Source organism: Macrobrachium nipponense, chromosome 10 (genome assembly GCF_015104395.2).
Source record: "Macrobrachium nipponense isolate FS-2020 chromosome 10, ASM1510439v2, whole genome shotgun sequence".
NCBI lineage: Eukaryota > Metazoa > Arthropoda > Malacostraca > Decapoda > Palaemonidae > Macrobrachium > Macrobrachium nipponense.
In genome coordinates, this window is record NC_087204.1 from 94921014 (window position 1) to 94928621 (window position 7608).

The 7608-nt window shown below is 35.6% G+C and overlaps 1 pseudogene; it reads right to left on the reverse strand.

Annotated features, from left to right (window-relative positions):
- Window positions 1-1224: 1224 nt before the first annotated feature.
- On the reverse strand, window positions 1225-6927 carry LOC135224047 (uncharacterized; annotated as a pseudogene).
- Between the last annotated feature and the right edge of the window lie 681 nt (window positions 6928-7608).

Genomic DNA, 7608 nt, shown 5'->3' on the forward strand with positions numbered 1-7608 from the left:
TAACACATCATAGTGTTTACTCTCTCTTTTAGTCCATCACAAATAAATTCTTATTTGTTATTAAGTATGTGCTCATGCATATGGGTGTTGTGTTGAGTAAGTTTAAGCGTAAGAGCATTACGTATAATCTTAGAAAAATTCTAAGCATGATGAAAACCGCTCGAAACAGCATTAGGAATGGAGGATAGATAAGAAACAACCACTTAACAAAGCCTTTCTTTTATTTGTATGAAAACAATCACAGTCAACAGCTTTCTAGTCTACAGTCGAAACCGTCTTGGTGACAGGGCACAAGGGAAAGGAAAATCCGCGGAAAAAAAAATACGCAAAATAGATCTAAGTCCTGGCTCAAAATGCACCTGTTAATCGGGAAATTAACGGAGGAGACAAGCATCTGTGTTTATTTAGTAAACCGATTTGCATTTAACGGGCAAACATTATACTAAACATAGATGAATTTCTATTCGCTCGAATGATCTATCTTTTGTACTGAATTAGTGTTGGTCTAGCCGAAAAAGCTAGTATGATTGTATAAACAGAGTGCGCCGCATTTTGCAAAAATTAACTCTTCGTTTTACAAAATATGATACTAATGATGTCTTTATAAAAAAAGTCTCCATTCGAGAGGATGCTAAAGATGATAAAAAAGCCTTCTATTATTGCAATAAGAAGAGAGGGGATTACGCAGGAGTTAATAAATATGGTCTGATTTCTACAGGTAGCTCGAGGGAAGACTGAATAATTACGCTAAACTAGCATGTTAAGTTAGTAACATGTTTTACAGATATAATACAAGACTGAAATCCACAGCAAAAAGTCAACAAACTGTTGATTTTGCGTTTGTCATCTGCCATATTCAACCTTGAAAACAAAGGGTTGAATATTGGAGATTGATTTCGAGACGAGTGAGAAATATTTCTCAACTTTGTAACAATGGAATGAAACATTACCGATTCCGTGTATCAGAATTTCGCCCGTTCTTTGTGCAAGGAACGAATGACAAATTTTTCTTTTTAAATTAACAGTTCCATTATTTATAATTTACAACCTTTCACTTTCGAATGCATTCTACAAATAAATATATTACGAATTTAAAGCACATAAACATGGCTATTTGAGTATTAATCCATAAAAATAATTGTAGCCTGAAAAGCATAGTAGATGGTTTCAGCAGGACTTGTCGTCTTCTGCCATCTGGATTCTATAAAGAACTTTCGAAAAAGTATTTTTTACTAAATACAATGCATTAGTGACAACTACGCTTACCCAATGAGTATGATCAAATTTAGGAGGAAGTTCCCTTTTACAGAGGACAGCCACTAATAGTTGAAGTGCGTAAAGTAACGATTCTTAAACTTATTAGGGTTGATGGAAGGCCTCGGCTTGTAGATGTAGATTCCGGAGGGTCGGCCAGTGTGGGGAAGTACTTGTCCAAAGTCAGCCAAGGCTTCTTGACGGGTTTTGGAGTCGTCGTGGTAGTTTGGGGCAGGGGTGTTGTATAGTTGTAGTGGTTGTGGTGGTGGTGGGGACTTTGCGTGGAAGATGTCTTCCAGTGGCCCCAGACGTCAGACGAGGTAGAAGGTTTGTTCCAGTGGTAAATTTGATTCTGGCCGCCCGTTTGCTGGTGAAGTCGATGGCGATCTGCAACAAAAGGTAGCTATGAGAGAAACTCGGAAAAACGAGGATTGTTGTATTTCATGCAACATCGGTTCATGCAATGTAGAGGCTATGGTAAATGACAGTGTAACACAAGGGTGGCCAGACTTTTGGACTCCGAGATCTACTCTAAAGAGTGAAACTCTTTTTACGATCTACCATACTACATATATAATCACATAATCAAACATTATTACGTGGGAAAGAAAAAAATTCCAATCAGCGCCATAGTACGATAAAACATGAGTACAATTGCCTCACTTATATATATCTATATATATATATATATATATATATATATATATATATATATATATGTGTGTGTGTGTGTGTGTGTGTGTGTGTGTGTGTGTGTGTGTGTGTGTGTGTGTATGTGCGTGTGTGTTCGCGTATGTTTGGTTGTGTTTCTGTTTGTTTATATTAGGATTGTGGGGAAACGGCTATCGACTGTTTGGCCACCTCTGGTATAACATGATCTACGGACTGAAGGCTGACTGCTATGGCTGCATATCATTACACACACTCTCTCTCTCTCTCTCTCTCTCTCTCTCTCTCTCTCTCTTACCCTTCTCGAATGGGTAAGGCGTCGTGTCGTCTGACTGTGGAAAGAGGTTGTGTTGTTACGTAATAGTAAGGAACAGGTGAAGTTTGATGTAGTAAATGGGAGAGTCATCCTGGCGTATCTTCTCTCCCAGAGTAATGTCAGGGATGATTCCTCCGGTGTTTAGGCCTAAGTGCTGCAGGAACTGTGGAGGAAAAAGGTAAAAATTTATGAAATATACATTTTCATACAATTCAGTCTGTTACGCTACCAACAAAAAATATATCAGCATCAGTTAGTGCGAATTTCTATAACTGTAACTTAAATGGAATGAAATTAGACAGATGTAATTTACTTATGAAAAACCTAGAGGAAAAGTAACTCTGAGAATCAGTAGAAATCTATAAATGTTTTTGAAATATATTACCAGGCCCGTACCCAGAGTTTTTTTTTTTTTTTTTTTTATATGGGGAGGGGGTCTTTTTTTTTTGTCAAACTGGACCTTTTCTTCTATAAATGTCATTGCATATATAGGTATATATCGTATTCCTATTATCACTCTTGTATTTCCTACTACTAAAGAATGATGTTAATGTTGAATAAAAAAAGTTATGAAAAAGTCTTGCGCAAAAAAAAAAATTGTTATTTATTACTTTGTAAGTACAGTTCAATAAAAGAAAAGGAAAGTCACAGGAAAATATGGACTTCCTGAAAATTCCCCTCCCAGCTCCCATACTAGTTACAGGCCTGATTACTGGCCATGTCATCATTCTGGTTTCATTATAAAAGATATGAAAATCTTATCATGAACCAGGAAACACAAACAGAACTAAGATGAAAAGTCTCTGCTTTTACCAGGCAGAGGTGTATTTCGTTTGGATAACAGGCCTATTCAATTTGTGATGAAACCCTTTCTCTCTATTTGTTACTGTATTAGCTTTGTAGCTTTTGTCTTGGAACATTTTCAAAAGATCGTCAGATTTCATGAGTATGCATTCAAAATTACTCCTGTCATCTTACATAAATAAAACAACCGTAAATCAGCGAATAACGTTACAGTTTACTAAATAGCAGCCTACTTTTAGTAATATATACTCCAGGAATGCATTTGTATATTCATCTTCATCTCGTTGCGATTAGGACAATGAACCAAGAGTTGAGCGAAAGCAGTGAGGACGAAACAAGTCTACCGGAGAGAAGACGCCTATTAGTATTCCAGAAAACTCTTTGAACGTGCTAATGACCCAAGTGTCCGATCTTTTGCACAGCAGTTTGGTTTAACGTTTATAACCGCTGTCAGTGTCAGTCTCTGAAATTTGTCTCTAGCGATTATTTGTATGCATGGATGTATGGCTTTTGCCTGTTGCTGAGAGAGAGAGAGAGAGAGAGAGAGAGAGAGAGAGAGAGAGAGAGAATAAGTCTGGTAACCGCACATTTCCAAGAAAGAAAACTTCAGTAAGCAGTAAACCGCAAAGATAACTTCAACCGCCACGCAATTTCGGTAATGCATGTTATTTCTGACAGCGGTCATTTCACCGTTCATAAATTGCCCACAAAAAAATAAATAATACTGTTACATCATCTATGTTTTCTAGGGAATTTACTTTCCATTACGGTGTTCTTGTATTGACTCTATCTTTATAAAAACTGATTTACACGGTTTCGCTGCGCTCGTCTGATCTCATGATTTCAATTCCAGATTTTATAAAAAGTTACCAAAAAGAGACGGATATTAAAGCTGGTATTATTGATTGTAAACTAAACTACAGTCTGCTGGTTCATATTTACACAGTAATTTGACTGGCATAGTGTTTATTTTTATTGTTATTCCTAATGAACACAAATCTATATTTAAAAAACACCTGCTTATTGCTAGCAGCAAAAACTTTGTTGAAACACATCATGCTTCGGTTTTACGATGTTTCTGCGTGTGATTTCATTTCTCAACATTATTTTTGTTTTATTTTCTCGATTTCAAAATCACATTCTAGTCGACCACCTTAAATGACTGGTGCACTTATTCGATGTTTTCTTTGATAGAATTGTCCTGCTATCGGCATCAGCTGGAAAGATCAGGGTTTCGCAATGCCTCCCTTCAGCTGGACACCCATATTGTACTGCGAATATTCGTTTTACTTAGTTAATGACAACATTGAGTTACTTGGGAAACAATATACCTACATCAAAACGTATATCGTCGTTTTCCTTATTAGAACAAATCTTACTTTATTTGTAGCAACATAAACAAGATTTATAAGTTATGGTGCGCACCAAATGACGACATGACGTTCCACAGGGAGAGTACTTGGATATCATCATAACCCTGTTTCAAGTCGACAGTTGTGACATACATCCTTCTTCCATTCCCAAGTTGTTGTTGTGTGTGTTTTTTTTTTTTTTTTTTTTTTTTGTGCTCGTCGTGAATAACTGGTCTCATTTTGAAACCTCATCCCTTCAATTGGGTGTAGTTGTTCCATGAGTTTGTGCAAAAGATTTGATCATATTTTCCTGGTTGGGGACATAACAATTTCAAAATGAATTGCCTTCTTCCATTCCCAAGAATTATTTTATCATTATTTGTCTCATCGTGAATAATTGGTCTAATTTTGAAATCTCATCCCTTGACTGGGGTGAGAGTTTATGCAAAAGGTTTGATCATATTTTCCTGGTGGGAGGGCATAACAAATCCAAAATGAACTCCCTTCTTCCATTCCCTATGATTTTTTTGTATTATTCATCTCATCATGAATAATTGGTCTGATTTTGAAATCTCATCCGTTGATTGGGATGAGAGTTTGTGCAAAAGGTTTGATCACATTTTCAAGGTTGGGCATAATAAATCCAAAATTGCTTGGATTATGGTTCAAAGCTAAGTGACATTGGGAGTAGTGGTCTGGAGCAAGCAGCATTGGGCCGCAACGAGACCTGAGAGGGAGAGGAGGAAGTCGAGCCAGTGATGCCTTGGTCAACGAAGAAAGGAGGACACGGCCACCGTTGCGGTCACACAAAGACGACACGAAACCGTAGGGAAGCTGCTTCCATGGGGCGTGTGATGCTCGCAATCTGAAGTCCGCGGATGAGAAACGTATCATTGCGGTTTCGACCAGCGGCAGCAGCGGCGGGACCACGGGAGCGGAATAAGATGGATGCAAGCATGGAAGACCATCATCAGATAAAGACCTCCACAAGGTCTGTCTGTCTATCTGTCTGTCCGTCTGTCTCCAGTATAGGGACAGGTTAATGACGCTCCCCGGCGCTACGTAAGTTATGGTTATCATCTACATTGCTAGTGCCGTCGCATTATGACTATTCATGCGTTATCTTTTCGCCTCATCTTCCTCCTCCTATCCTCTTCTTCTTCTTCTTCTTCTTCTTCTTCTTCTTCTTATTATTATTTATTATTATTATTATTATTATTATATATCGACGAATTATTTACTTAATACATACACATTCACACGCACACACAACGCGCGCACACGCGCACACACACACACATATATATTTATATATATATATATATATATATATATATATATATTATATATATATATATATATATATATATATACAAACATACTGAATACTCGGAATATTCTGTATGCGAGTGTATTTCTACAACATTATCGCCGGAAAAAGGAAACACGGGCCTGGCTTCTCGTGTCCTGTGTCTGTCTCTAGTTACAGTTTTTTTTTCTCTCTTTTTTTTTTTTTTTTTTTTTTTTTTTTTTTTTTTTTTTTTTTTTTTTTTTTTTTTTTGTCGGATGAAAGTCACACTGCGCTCTGATGAAAATTCAAGAGAAAAACATAAAACACGTACAAACATTGCTAGAGAAGTGAGCGCTTACAAATGTTACTTCCAAGGAGGTCGTGTGTATTTACAAATCAAAATAAGTTGTGGTTTCTTTTAATATAATGTGATTTGATGCGATGTGCAGTGATGACGAAGTAGGAATGCTCGAATATCCAGAATTCTGAGGTTCCTGTCTGTTCTCAAGGTCCTATTCCAAGTTAAATAACAGGGGCAAGCTCATTAGCTTTTCTCATGTATGAGAACCTCTCACTCACTAACTAACTTTAAAGTAATAATGCTTACAGTGCTGTCTACGATTTGCATTAAGATAAGCTATTCCTCTAATTTATAGTTTTTTTTTTAATTGTTATCGTTTCTAGTTTTTACTACTATTCTCGACATTATTACTGCCAACACCATTATGAATACTACTTTTTTTATTGCCGATTTTTCATTTTTTATCACATGTTATCTCATGTATCTAGATTGTGAATGTTATTGTCTCTACTTTGTATATTCCATGTGTATGGCCTTGAGCTGAAATAAAGTCTATTATTATTACTACATCATTATTAATTATTATTATTTCTCAATAAGGGACAAAATCCTCTTACCTGCAGTGTTGCGCTGTTAAGAGGACAGGTAGCTATATATTATTATTATTATTACTAAATAAGGGACAAAATCCTCTTACTGCAATGTGCAGCTGTTAAAAGGAGAGGCAGCTATATATTATTATTATTATTACTAGATAAGGGACAAAATCCTCTTACCTGCAGTGTTACGCTGTTGAGAGGACAGGCAGCTATATATTATTATTATTACTACTTAATAAGGGACAAAATCCTCTTACCTGCAGTGTGCCGCTGTTAAGAGGAGAGGCAGCTTCGCACCCGATGACCAGCAAGACGAGACAGGCATACATCGCCATCCAGGTGTTCCTGAACAGAAGAGAAGTCTTTTAGAACAAATACGCTGCTTATTTTCATACAGAAAACCAACCACTTGCGCTTATCCGTTTGTCGTATTTTTTGTTTGTTTTTGTTTTTCTTCAGGAAAAGATGGCGTGGCGTATATGTGTATATGTGTGCGTTCGGATTTTGCCTACACTGGAATGAAAATTATTGTACTTGTGTTCAGATACGTTCTTTTAACTTAGCAGACGTTTTATTTTAAGGTTGCAAGCAAAGGTCTCCCTCCCTTCCTGCACCCACGTGAAAATAGTAGCACTAAAGCTCTGCCCAAGGTTATATATATATATATATATATATATAATATATATATATATATATATATATATATATATATATATATACACATATACGTATATATATACATACATACATACATATATAAATATATATATATATATATATATATAATATATATATATATATATAATATATATATATATATATATATATATATATATATATATATATTATATATATATATATATATATAATATATTATATATATATATATATATATATATATATATATATATATATATATATATATCGCGCGCGCACCAAACAAATTGCTAATAAAATAATTTGTTCACATGAACAAGAGAATTCAAAGAAAAAAAAATGCTATATAATATCTGTCACCTCAT